Raw genomic sequence first — 14927 nt, 5'->3', positions numbered from 1 at the left:
ATTTTTTATTTTTTTATATCTCTCATACTTCCACCTCTTTTCCACTTAGAAGAGGTGTCAATGAAACATATTCCTTTCAACAGTGATGTCTAAGATAGATTATGTGAAGTTTATAGTTCAAAACAACATTTGAATAGGTGCTTGGCCAGAATGCACTTGCAAATACAAGATCACGATTTTATTCAGCGGAATTCACTTCTTAAATTGAGAGCAAATCTAGAGAGTATAAATTCTTCAAATATTCTCATAATAACGCGCGACTTGGACAGGTGTTTGGCCTGAATCAAAGAGTTTTAGTGACATAGGAATAGGTCCTGTCCCTGCAAAATGGCGTGGGGGTAACACCTGTGAAATCAAACAACCTCCAAGGTTCAAAGAAATTCCATGTAACAGGTTCGAACAATTCAACTGCTATTAAAATGGTTTAAGAGTTGCGCACACACTCCAAATTATCCACCAATCACAAAGAGTGTATGTGAGAGTTTATATTTAAAAGAGGGTGTTGCTAGTACTCCACATATAAGAAATGTGTTGGAAATACTGAAATACAAATCACCACTTTATGCCTATCTAAACTCAACAATACTATTTATCTAAATATGTGCTACACATAACACCAGGAAGCTAATTGGAGCAAGAATCTTCAACAAAGCTTATGAATCATCCAACGGCAAACTTCCCCCAAGTCAACAAACAGCACGTGACTTCGTAGGCCATGGGAACACACACATTATCAATAGCTGCTGGCAATTTCGTTCCTGGTGCACAAGTATTTGGTAATGGTAATGGCACAGCAAAAGGTGGATCCCCAAGAGCTAGAGTTGCATCCTACAAAGTGTGCTGGTCTCTAACTGATGATGCTAGTTGCTACGGTGCGGATGTGTTGGCTGCTATTGAACAAGCCATAAGCGATGGTGTTGATGTGATTTCGGTGTCTGCTGGAGGCAGAGATTCTATCAGTCCTACAGAAATTTTTCACTGATGAAGTTTCCATAGGAGCATTCCATGCACTTGCCAAAAATATATTATTAGTTGCATCTGCAGGAAATGATGGACCAACACCTGGAACTGTCTTGAATGTGGCTCCATGGGTGTTCACAGTTGCTGCTAGCACCATCGATAGAGAGTTCAGCAGTACTATAACTATTAGTAACAGCAGTGGACAAACTACAGACACGGTATCATCCTTCTTTTTGAAATATAGTTTCACCTAAGCTAAATTGTAAGGGTCGTTTTTATTACTATTACTGTTGTTGTAGTAGAAATAACTGATTTTTTCAAATTACTAGGGAGCCAGTCTTTTCGTGAACTTGCCGCCTAACCAATCCTTTACCCTGATCAGTTCTACCGATGCTAAACTTGCCAACGCGACAAATCGAGATGCGTAAGTACAAATCACAAATAACTTAATTTCTTCCAAATTAAATGCCAAAGTTTCTTACCTTCACTTTTTATATGTATGTTATTGTAGTCAACTTTGTAGACCTGGAACACTTGATCCTGCAAAAGTAAACGGCAAAATAGTGGTATGCGTTCGAGAAGGAAAAATAAAATCAGTTGCTGAGGGTCAGGAAGCTCTATCTTCTGGTGCACAGGGAATGGTTTTAAGTAATCAACAGCAAAATGGAAATACACTTCTTTCTGAGCCTCATGTTTTGTCTACAGTGGGGGGCCCAAAAAATCATGGAATAACAACAGTTGCAACGTAATTACACATGCTTTTGTTGTGACTTATGACAACCTTTTAAAATTGTTACATTTTTTAAATCACATGTTACAAATGAAGGACTCTGTTTACTCACTTACTGTACTTCAATTGAAGGAATTCTACAATAACGATGTCCCAAGCAACAACACTTCTTGGAAGAAGGCCAGCTCCAGTTATGGCTTCATTCTCATCTAGAGGACCCAACCAAGTCCAGCCATCAATACTCAAGGTATAAACACTTGGAATTTTATAAGTTATACTCTCCATTTGACTATTTTTTACTTTTTATGAGATTACTTTTGTTTTCTATTTTAGCCTGATGTAACTGCGCCTGGTGTGAACATACTAGCTGCCTATTCACTATTCGCTAGTGCATCTAACCTATTATCAGACAATCGTCGAGGGTTTCCATTTAATGTACTACAAGGAACTTCCATGTCTTGCCCTCATGTTTCTGGTATTGCTGGACTAATTAAGACACTTCATCCTAATTGGAGTCCATCTGCTATTAAATCAGCAATCATGACCACAGGTAATCTATCTATCTATCTATCTATCTATCTCTCTCTCTCTCTCTCTCTCTCTCTCTCTCTCTCTCTCTCTCTCTCTCTCTCTCTCTCTCTCTCTCTCTCTCTCTCTATGTGTTCTAACTAGTAACTATATTTCTTAATGGACGTTATGTAGTTTTATAATTCTTATAATAAGTACGGGAGGTAGTATATGATTGTACAATTTTAATTTTCTTCCAGCATACACATTTCTCATTATATTCACATACTTCATTCTATGACAAGGAATGTCATATTTTTAGAGGACTACTAATTTATGTTTAAACATATGGCCTTGCAGCAAGTACAAGAGATAACACCAACAGGCCTATACAAGACGCGTTTGATGAAACATTAGCAACACCATTTGCTCATGGTTCAGGACATGTTCAACCTAACAGTGCAATTGATCCTGGGCTTGTTTATGATCTAAGCATTGTTGATTACTTGAACTTCTTATGTGCTTCTGGATATGACCAACAACTCATTTCAGTACTTAACAAGAAGACATTTACTTGTTCAGGATCTCACAGCATAACAGATTTTAACTACCCTTCAATCACATTACCGAACATTGAGTCTAATGTGGTCAATGTTACCCGCACCGTCACCAATGTTGGGCCACCAAGCACATATTTTGCCAATGTCCAATTGCCTGAACATAAAATTGTTGTTATTCCTAATTCCTTGACTTTCCAGAAAATTGGTGAAAAGAAGACCTTCCAAGTTATTGTGCAAGCAACGAGTGTGACTCAACAGAGAAAATACCTATTTGGGGATTTGCAATGGACAAATGGAAGACACATTGTCAGGAGTCCCATTACAGTTCGACACATATGAAAAAACATTTCATAATTTTGTGTTTGGGGATATCTCGATGTGGGTGACTGACTACATTTCACTACTTCAATAGACTATGTATCTGCGTTAACTTTGCTGTATCAGTTTTTATATTTGGTATCATAGTATTGTGCTTTGTAATAAGTGATGATTTTGGAATGCAATATCTGCTTGACTTTTTTTTTTTTTACTTTAACTATAAAAAAAATATTCATTCATGATAATGAGCACCTTGAGAGACAACCATTCTCAAGTATGATAAAGACACTACCTTAGCCATGACTTCATATATCTCCTTATTTTTCCTCTCTACCCCACATACAATCATTAACTCCTCTGGCTGTCCAACACCAAAAAAATTCTGAACCCAGATTGCAACCACTACTCTCAGGAAGTTTAATATCAAGGTTTATCCTCCTACCTATGATTTTAAATAATAGCATGCTAAAGCTTCAATCATCACACTTGTGAGTTATAGGAAATGACATCTAAAGCTCAGGAGAAGCATTGCCTGGAGTCCCCTTCCTCCGATCATGGTTATGTGTCTATTTTCCCAGTTCCAAAGATTGACCAAACCAAAATCAGCAACTATAGAATTGAAGTTCTTCTCTAAGAATATTTCCTGGTTTTATGTCATTATAGATTGTTCTTTGTTGGCACTCTTCATACAAGTAAGAAATGCCTCTAGTTGTCCTAGCCCCAATTACGCATAACAGGAGAACCAACTACCAACATAACAAAGATAGCAAAACCGCGTAAAACCCGTAAGTTACAACTCACAACAGCAAGAAAACAAAAAAATTGTGCCTATACAAAACAAACTTGCTACTGCAGTGTCTGCAGAATGCTGATAAATTAAAAGCATATGCATATGCTGAATTAAATCTAAAGGTACCACACACAAGCATGTGTTAAAATTTTGTTCATCAAAAGCACATAACATTTCTTATAGATTGTAGCATTTTGTTACCACTTACCTGTGTATTGGACTCTAGGCAAAATTTGACAACAAATTTCTGCTTCAGCGGAAGAAATCAAACAACGTCATTTCCTGCAAATGCAAATCAAACGTACATTCAGTTTCTGAGAAAACACAATTTGTTATCAGAAATTGCAACTAGAGGCAGCAAGAACCTAAATCGAAAAACCTAATTCATCGAATTGAGAAAAACAGAGCATGAAAATTGAAAATCGTGAATAATACAAGAGTGAAATGAAAAGTTAGGAAGAAGAAGTAGGAACCTGGTGAGAAGAACAAGGAAAGGTTGTTTGTTGATGATTTTTAGACTTTCATTTTGTTTTATTATTTTATAATTATTATTTTGATATTTTAAGTTCATTATAGTTTTCATTACCAAATTTTTCATGATTACATTTTCTTAATTATTTGAAAGAAAACATAATTTCAAACTTTTTATGAGAAATGAGGAAGGGGCCTTTTTTTATAATTTTATTTTATTTTATATATGATTATAGTATTTGTATTTTTAATTAATTATTTAAAAATTATAAAAAATCCCAAAATTATTTACATCGTCAATACATAGAAATAAAATCATAAATAAAGTATCAATAGTTTTACGGTAGAGCTAATTAATTAATGTTAAAATAAAAATATTGTTTTATGCAACTTTTCTTATGAATTTAAGTATTAAGTCACATGCATTATCACATTACTGGTAAAGTCGTAAAAAACTCTGAGGAAAAAATCATAAAAATATCTAAAGAAAAGATCTACAGGTGACCACTCTATCCATATATTTCATGGATAATATGACTGTAAATTTGATTACAATGAACATTCTTGGAGGAGCAGATGCTCAAGGACAACAGAGGGCTAAGGATCTTGTACGATCCTTTTCGACCATCCATTGTGGTTGTGTTTTAGACTAATTGTTCTTTAGTGGGGGTGGCTTCCTTCTGGCGTGGATTAGGCTACAAGTTGTGTTGTGAAGTTGGGGCAGTAGGTTACAATGGGGGTATATGTAAGACCCGGCTCAGGGCCTACTATTTAAATAAAAATATTTAATATTATTTAATGAATTGTTTGTGCTATATATGATATAATGCCTTTATAAGGGAAATTATTTGGTAGAGGAATTATTAAGTCTCGATAATGTCTGGATGTTGATGTATGCGACATTACGAGCGTTTTGACTGTAATATTGATTTGGTTCCGTGACAGTGACTTTTTAGGTCAAAATTGCCCCGACAGCGCCGGTGAGGACGATTTCTCGGGCCACACCTTATGGGAAGGTGTTGGACATGATTCTAAGAATATTTCATGAGGGAATATTCCTTTCTTTTATTTTTTGGGGGGAATTTCCTGATCAATAATAAGGGAATGAGCTTATGATTGATCCGATTGTTCGTTTAGTAATGTTACTCTGTTTGTTCGTTGGTAAGACATTTCCAAGTGTAAACCTAGCTTCAAGGAGCAACCTGAGAATTGTAGGGAAGCGTACTGATGACCCGGGTGTTTAAGCTATTTGTCTAGTTTATTTCCATGCATTTTGATATATTATTTAGGATATTTTGGTCATTTTAGGTCACTCCATGATTATTCCATGCATTTTACTATTTTTTTATGTGGTTTTTAGTATTTTTATGATTTTTATTTAGATTTATTAGGATTTAAGTTATTTTATTTTTAATTGATATGTTTTATTTTGAATTATTATCTTTTTAGTATTTTAGTTTGATTTATTTTATTATTTTGATTTTATTTTATTTAGGATTTTCGGAATAAAAGGAAAAGAGAAAATCAGGAAAAGGATATGATCTGGTGGTGATAGTCCACTGAAATTAACATGCACATGCAGGAGATCAATGGCTGCTGTCTTCTTCCACACAACGTGGCTCAACCATGCTGGAGGACCACCATAAGGATGTGAATCGCGAAGCACTGGAATACTAACTTATAGATTGAACCAATGGTGACGCGACACGTGGCAGGAGTGTTGGACCAAGAGCAAAATCAGCCAGAGAGTGAGAGATCACGTGATTGGTACGGATTTGAATAGAAATAAAGAAACAGAAGAATATATATTTGAGGAGAATGAGTATTGAACGGAACTTTTGGTATTGAGAGCAGCAGCCGTTCTTGAGTTTTTTTTCCTGGAGTTAACCCTAGCACCACTTTGAGCTTTTTGAAGAACTCTTTTTATTTCAATAATTTATTTGATCATGGAAGCGGCTAAACCTTCGTAGGTACTTGGGGTGTTCGGTTTGATACTCTTAACCTTATGTTTTGATTTACTTTTTGACTCATGAATCCTATTTTTATTTATGAATTTCTCATCTTTTATCTATGAATCTTTATGCATGAAGATTAACTTTGCTATTTTGTATGCGATTGAGAAATCGGTAGAAAATAAAGATCCGGTGAGGAATTGATTAGGAACGCCTACGCCTTAGAGATAAGGGTAACTTCTAATTGTGTTGGCTAGTAACTATGTACTTTAATTCTCCAATTGAATTCGTCTAGGAATTAAGAGATTAGTGTTAGCAGTTTAATTGGAAGTTCTGCGTAGTTAAGAGATTATCACGTAGAAACTTAGGCAAGCATCATAAATAAGTTAGATAATTCATGAGTTAATTAGTCTATTAAGAACATAAGTGAGATTGATGAAATCCTACCCCAGGTACTTCCCCTTTTGATTGCTTTCAATATTACGTAATTGCTTTTCACTGAATTCTGCAACTTTCAATTAAGTTTGTTTTCAACAACAATTATTTACCCCCAAAACCTTTTTACTAGTCTTTTTAGTTATTTAATAGGTTAAATTAATTTAGATGGCCGCAATCCTTGAGTTCGATAATTTATTACTACTTAACAAATAGGTACACTTGCCTAGGAGTTATCAAGTTTTTGGCGTCATTTCACAATCATCACGTTTTTGGTCTTTGTAAGGGAACTTCGGCTACGACCTATAATTATTGATTGTGGTTGTATGATTGTGAAATGTTAAGGACCGTATGCTAGATGAATATGATAGTAAGGATAGTACTTCAGCCTCGGCCTAGAATATTGATTGTGATTGTGAATGTTCGAATGAACATGATACTAGGGTTATCAATGTTGTATGTGCTAGAAATACTATTTGATTATAGATGCAATAAATGTTAGTTGTTGTTATTATGAACATGGCTATGTGACTAGGGTGTTAGCTTCATTTATTGAGATGAATGCAAGTTATATTTATGTTATGAGATTATGTTCAAGAGATGAACATGAAAAGCTTAGGGCCTAGAGATGATAACTAACTTGCATGGCATGCATTTGTGGCCAAGTGACTTGGATTGAGCTTGGTGTCCACGACTGGTGAACTGGATTGGGCTAGTTAGTGGTGATGTTCATCGGGTGAACATGAACAAAGGACGAACGAAATACGAAAACGTGTTGGTGAGGGCCAACCCCGATCGTGGAGCTGAGGAACAACAGTGCGTTGGTGAGGGCCAACCCTGATCGTGGAGTCGTGTTCGTCCTGCCTTTCCATGAGGGATTGGTTGAATTGATATCTGAAGCGTCTGCATGCATCTACACGAGCATCGACTAACTGAACTTAGAACTATGGGATAGTTCCCCATACTTGTGAATCTTAGAACTTAATATAGTTCCCCGATTTGTGAATGTTAGCTTAGGGGAAGAACTTGTGATTGATAGGGTAGTATACCCTACTTATGACATGTGTGTGTTAGAAGTTGACTCTTGCTTGTTTGTTGTTTGTTGTTTAACGCTCAAACGATAAGCATGTGTGTGATCAGACGGGATGTGACCCTGTACCTACTTGATGTGGACGACGACAAGTTTTAGGACATCAACCACGTGACCAATGGTTCATCTTTGGGACCAGTGAGAGTAGAGGATGCAGGACAAAGTGATGCGAGCGTTGGAGGAAGCCTTGGAGGCACGTGGACCATGAGTCGGGTATTGAGTGTGATAATTGAGTCTGTTTTTTGGGGTGAGCCGAGTTCTTTTATATGTATTGAACCTAAACTAGAGACCTTTTTGTTGTGTTGGCTTGGGGGTGGTCGAACATTAGTTTAATAACATCTGTCTTTAATTTTGAAGGAGTTAATGTACTAAGCTTTTGTTTATAAAATGAAATTATTCAGTCTATTTACTCATGTTACTACTTCTTTATTGTTAAGCTATGTTTTAAAAAGGTTTTAATATTCGGCAAAAATTCACCCACGTTTTTGGAAAAGTTACTAAAGTGACCGTCGAGAAATCGGGGCGTTACAGTTTGTGTTTTGTACTTCCAAATCGAGAATTCATTACTTATGTTGTGGACTTAGATGCTCAAGTGGCTTAATGGCTATTGTCCATGGAGTCAGAAGATGGGCTTGCTAAGTGGTGTATGTGAGCTCAAACTCTAGAAAGCGAGAAGAGCTATGGAATTATCTTGCATGTCAGAGACAATAAATTTGTGACCCTTGGTTGACTCTTGGTGACTACAACTACAATGAGATCACCTTATCTTATGATTAGGAGTTGGGTGGAGATTATTTGGAAGCCATAACTATGAGCATGTTGGGCATGATGGATTACTGTAGTTTTCTAGATCAAGGAACTACTGATTTCAAGTTTACATGGGAAAGGAAATAGAATGGGAGAAGGGTTTTGGCAAAAAGGCGTGAAAGGGTGTTGGGCGATGTCGAATGAAGGTTTCTCTATGTGCAACCATATGTGGAGCATTGGTCAAAATAAGTATTTATAAATTGTATATCTACTTATTATAAAAGGTTTCATTGAGGACTTGAGGTGAGGGGTGAAAGTTCTTGAGGTTCCATATTGACTAGAAATATGGCAAAATAAGTATTTATAAATGGTATATCTACCTATTATCACCCAAAAGCTAGCTTTTGGGAGTAGATTTAAGTCTCCCAAATTCTAAGATGCTAAAAGAGTATCTTAGATTCGTTAATTGGAGACCACACATAGGCCACCCGCAAAATTTCTACAAATCCCATGCTCTAGCTGTACAACATTTGTACGAGGGTGTTAAAGTCTCATATTGACTACAAGTATGACCAAACAAGTGTTTAAAAAGATTGAGCAACCCCTACACCTAAGTTAGTTTTTGGGTTAGAGTTATGGCTAACACAAATTTAAGAGAAACTGATTCAAAGATCCAAATATGAGTTTCTAGTTATTTGCTTCAACGTGATGTTGAGCTCACACATAGGGTGTCAAAACTAGGGTTTGAATAACACTATGCTTTAACTCATTATGGTAAAGAGTATGAGATAGAGTCATGGGATGGAGGAGGTGTAAGAAGTATAATTGTCGTTGTTACGTTATTGTAGATATGCTTGTGTGTTTTTTAGAGGAAAATATGTTTATATTTTTGGTGTATTATATGTTTCATCAATGAAAAATAATCATATTTGAGCTGACAATATCTACGTCATTATGGTGAGACCAACTCTCTCATTGAGAATTTATTCCATTCATTAAATTCAAACTCGAGACATAACTTAAGAATCAAACAAACATAAGAAACATGAAGTGGTTAATATGTTGGTATTAATTTGAAGGGAAAAGAGAAACCGAGAAAGGAAAGGTGGTCATATAAGTACTTGGATGCAAAGTCCATGTAGAAAGACATAACACACTACCAGTGGCAGAACTGAGAGGAAATATATATTTGAGGAGCCAAAATATCATTTCATTTCATTTCATGAATTAATTTTTTTATTAGCATTATTTTTTTTTTGGTACATGGGAAAGCATAAAACAAAGCAAGACAAAACAACAAAAGAAAAAGAAAACTAGCCACAACCCATCAGAGGCATAATCTCAGGAGGGGGTGCGGACTGTTGGATTTATTAATCCAGCGTCACCCTTAGGATTCGATGGGCTTAACATCCCACCCCATGGCGCTTAACATCGCAGCCCCTTGAGGACTCTGTGCTATAAGGAAATAAAGTTGCGCCCTCACTAACAGCAATTGCTTTTGGCGTAGTGGTAAGCGCTTGACGGAGTAGAGCTTGAAGGAACGTTCTGAGCAGCTTGAGGTTCTGGAATGGAAGCAGAAGCAGCAGGAGTAAATGGAACTGGTGCAAGTCGCTCTGCCTCAGCTTCAGCTTCAAGACGTTCTGCCTCAAGTCTGGCTTGTTCAGCCTGAGCTGCTGCTTGACGGGCAGCTTCTTCTTCTTGTTCTTTCTGTCTCTTGGCTTCTTCAATGGCTTCAAGAAGCTTTGTTCTCTGTTCTAGTTCATGAAGAGCCACCCTCCTAGCAAATCTTTGCTTTGCAGCCTCAATGCTCTGACTGCCCTCTGCATGCAGGAGCTGCAGCATAACGGGAAACTGAGCCACCAGCCAAGTGCTCAACTCGTTCCACTCATCAGCCACATTTTCAGCATTCTCACTGAGGTCAGTCTGACCGTGCACATTGCGGAGCCTCAAGGAGGCTTCATGATTGAAAATATTGATGCACTCAGAGAGAGATGTGGGTTGAAGGTGAGTATAGGGAATGATGGAGAGGTTGGGTGCAGGAGAGGCTGGGTGATTGCTGCTATGAGCTTCAGAGGCACCTTGTGGAGAACCAATGTTAATTATGGGAGCATTGGGTTCAGAGGTTCCACGGTGAGGGTCTGAAGTTTCAACCAGAGGATGAGGTGATCTAACCGAGGATTGGTTAGATACTGATTGTTCAGGTTCAGGGTCTGGTTGAATTGGCTCTTGTTGGTCAGGGACAGGGTGAGCCTGTTGGACTAAGGGGTCTGCCTCTTGGATAGGATTGGCCAAGATAGGTTCATCTGGGTCAACTAGTAAGCGCTTGATCCAATAAGTGGTATCAGAGCAAGGTCATGGGTTCGAATCCCCCGGCTAACACTGGGGGGGAGATTGTTGGATTTATTAATCCAGCGTCACCCTTAGGATTCGATGGGCTTAACATCCCACCCCATGGCGCTTAACATCGCAGCCCCTTGAGGACTCTGTGCTATAAGGAAATAAAGTTGCGCCCTCACTAACAGCAATTGCTTTTGGCGTAGTGGTAAGCGCTTGATCCAATACGGACCACGTAGTAAAGGCAATGCTAAGCCTTACCCCCAAACTCGCAAGAGCATCCGCATGGGCATTCTGTTCTCTAGGAAGATAATGAAGAGAAACTTCCCAATCTTGGTGTATCAAGTCCCTTGCTTCCGCTAGATACGCTGCATGAGAATATAAGTTATGCGATCTATTATCGGTAAGAGCCTTCACCACCTCCATACAATCAGAGAAACACAATAGCTTCCGAATTCTTTGCTGCCATGCCAAGGTCAGACCTCTTATCACTGCAAGAAGTTCCGCAAGAAAAGCTTCTCCATGGTACACATGGTAATTGTTGGATTTATTTTTGAGTTTGTGTAATTAATAGTATAATATTTTTTTAAACAATAGTATAATAGTTAATATTAAGATTAATGTTAAATTAAACGATGAGATTAATTTCTATGCACTAACAGTGTAAATAAGTTTACACAATAATTCAATCACAACTATCCATATTATTAATTTATAATTCATTTTGAACTTAATAATATTTAAAATAGGAAATAAAATTAAAGGTTGTGATTGAATGACTGTGTAAATTTTTTTACACTGTCAATGCCTAAAAATTAATCTCTTAAAAGATATAGATGGATTCTCAAATTAAAATAAGTACTTAAAGAGGACTAGAGACAACAAATTAAAAATTTCTATACACACTTGTAAGTTTTTAAATCTGGTCACAAGTGAAGCCAATTGGATAGTTGGTAAAAAAAAAAACAATGTGAAAATAATACATTAAAAAAAGTGCAAAAAGAGGACTTTGATTGACAAAAATATATAAAGACAACAACCACTGGGACACAAAGTTAATTTAGCAAAGTAAGCACGCCATCATATGTTTGTTATATTTTGTTGAACACAATATTTAAATGCAATTCATTATATAAGATTTTTACAAAAAGCTTGAGGGAGCCATGGCGCTCTTGCTTGCACACCACAACAAGACCAATATGAGCTCGAAATATATTAGAGACATAGAGTTAAATTAGTCAATTTCCAAACTTTTTAAATGATTACACAATTTATATAATATATAGATGAATTATTTACATAAATTTCACAATAAGGATAAGATAGCATCACACTTTTTTTTATCAATCCATATAAATAAAAGATAGTTTTATTTTCCTATTTTATTTTCTTTCAATCTAAATTACTAAAAGTTCCACTTTTTTTCTTCTCATTTTCTTTGTACTATATAATACCTATAAAGCATCTTGTAGGAGAAAAGGCTAAACTAAAACTCAATGGATTATCTATAAATGAAAATAAATAATCACGAATCTAACTAGTCACTAATCGCGAATTAGAATAAACCATCCAAACCACATAATTTATTATATTAATCTGACAAACAAGTCTTGTTATTAAAATTTGTCATCATTTCATATGTATGTACCAAAAAAAGTCACCATTTAATATATCTAATTATTAAGGAAAATGCTGTGGGGCACGACCTTGGGCCTCGTGCACCACGCACGAAGAAATTTCTGGCGGTTTTTAACCGCCAGAAACCGTAGCTTTTCTTTTTATTTTTGACAGTTGTAATTTTGTGGCGGTTTTAAACCGCTAGAAACCGTAGCTTTGCTTTTTTTTTAACAGTTGTAATTTTGTGGCGGTTTTAAATTACACTCGTGCACTAGTCGTACATATTCTCTCGTACCATATAGCATTACTCAATTATTAAGCAGGTGTAATATTTATACAGTTCCGATAAGAACTGACCACCAAACAGTCCTTGCGGCTTAATTATTCTCGAAATTTCCTGCGTGCATTACAACAAAAATAAGTCCGAACAAATTCGCAGGAAACATTTCCAAAGCAAAATTCACATGAATGTTTGTTTTGAGAATTCACAGGGAATCATCTTTGCAGGGTTTTCAAACCACCGCAATTTTCCAATTTCACACGCCTGACACATGGACATATGTTATACGCTCAAAAAAAAAATTTGAGGAGTCGGATTGAGGGTTTCCTTGCACTCCAAGCTTCTTCAAGAGAGAAAGAATTGCTACAAGTTGTTATTGAAAAACACACACTTATGCTTTGTTTGGTAGCGAAGATGGAGATAGGGAGAGAGTAGAGAAGAGAGAAGTTGAGTAGAGAGAAATAAATGAGAAATAGAGTGGATTTAGAGGTTGTTTGGTATAGTAGAGATAAAGAAGAGAGAGATGAAGAATAATGAGGTGGAAGAGAGAGAGAAAAATTAACTTTTGAATAAAAAACATTTTTAAAAACAAAAAAGTCAAAAAGCATATAGTGGTGGTTCTAAACCGCCACAAAAATGTAAAGAAAATGCAAAAAAAAATAAAGTGGCGGTTTAAAACCGCCACTAAACATGACGGAATTGAAAAAAAAAATATAAAAACCGGCACATGTTCTCCCCCCTTTACTGTTCATTTCCTCTCTTCAAATTGGAGAGACCAAATAAAGGTGTGAGACCCATCAATTAAACTCTCGACTTTTTTACCTTGGTAGTGTAAATTTGGAATTTATTTACCAATTTGGTGTAACTTTTAAATTATTTACGGAGTTAGTGTAAATCGTCACTATCAGTGGTGATATCTACTTTTTTTTCTCACCCTCACTAGAAATCGCCAGAAAGTGTGGTGATATTTGTTTTTTTATTAGTGTCGCCATTATAAGTGGCGACTTTGATTTTTTTTTTCAACAAAACGCCATTAGCACTTGCGGTAACTTTTTTCTTTTTCTTTTTTTTAACAAGCTTTTTTAAAACATTACCTTTTGATTTTGGTTATAATGGTATTTTGAAATTCCTATAGTATTTATCATTCACGTTTTAATTTTTTGTTCAGTTTGATTTATTTTAAAATTTATAAAATATAGTTTTTTTAAACACTAAAATATATAGTTAATTTTAAGTTAAATAGTAATACATTAAATAATAACACTATATATAGAGGTTTAGTACTCAGTTACTTTTAAAAATAAAAACAAAAACAAATAGTCCCGTAAAAAAAATTAAATGTATGCATGTAAAAAAAACAAAATGCATGCCATTATAATCAAACATGGATACTATTTTTAATATTTAAGAAAAAACAAAAAAAAACAAATCGCCAATCTTGTTGGCGTTATTATTTAAAAAGAAATATCGCCACTGTTAATGGCATTTTGTTAAAAAAATTTAAAAATATATATATATTGTTAACGCCAATCGTAATGACGACACAAAAAAAAAAGGACAAATATCCCCACCCTTATTGGCAATTTCTTGTGAGGGTGAGAAAAAAAAAATAGATATCGCCACTGGTAGTGGCGATTTACACTAGTTCCGTAAATTTTTTAAAAGTTACACCATATTGGTAAATAAATTCTAAATTTACACTACCAAGGTAAAAAAGTCTAAACTCTCTTCCCTCCTCTCCAACAACCAAATACACATGGCACCTCCTTCCTCCCTCTATCTCTCTCTCTCCCCCTCCATCTCTTCTCTATCTCTCTACAAACAAACAAAGTGTTAACCTTATACGTGTGGAGTAGAAAAAAATATGAAAGTCACAGTCAAAATAATCCAGTAATTATAAAAATGATTGTACTAAACATTATTTTATCGCTAAAAAACTAAAATTAAAATCGCTTAAAAAATTAAATCATAAATCAATATATTAACCATAAAAAAGTCAATGCCTCTAAATGTATGAAGAGGTGTCTTTTGGTGACATAAAAACTCCCCATGCACCGTTCATGTGCTTTTAAAAATTAATTTCTAGAAGCCAATCATTTTTTAAAATTAAATTTTGAAAGCTATATTTGTGCAAAG

The 14927-nt window shown here is 35.6% G+C and overlaps 1 pseudogene; it reads left to right on the top strand.

The window, feature by feature from the left end:
- The first annotated feature begins 600 nt into the window (after window positions 1-600).
- Window positions 601-3275, top strand: LOC130714962 (subtilisin-like protease Glyma18g48580; annotated as a pseudogene).
- Window positions 3276-14927: the final 11652 nt, after the last annotated feature.

This window comes from Lotus japonicus, chromosome 1, assembly GCF_012489685.1.
Source record: "Lotus japonicus ecotype B-129 chromosome 1, LjGifu_v1.2".
NCBI classification, from domain to species: Eukaryota; Viridiplantae; Streptophyta; class Magnoliopsida; order Fabales; family Fabaceae; genus Lotus; species Lotus japonicus.
Note: the sequence above shows the minus strand (reverse complement) of the source record. Positions and strands in the feature narration are given on the sequence as shown.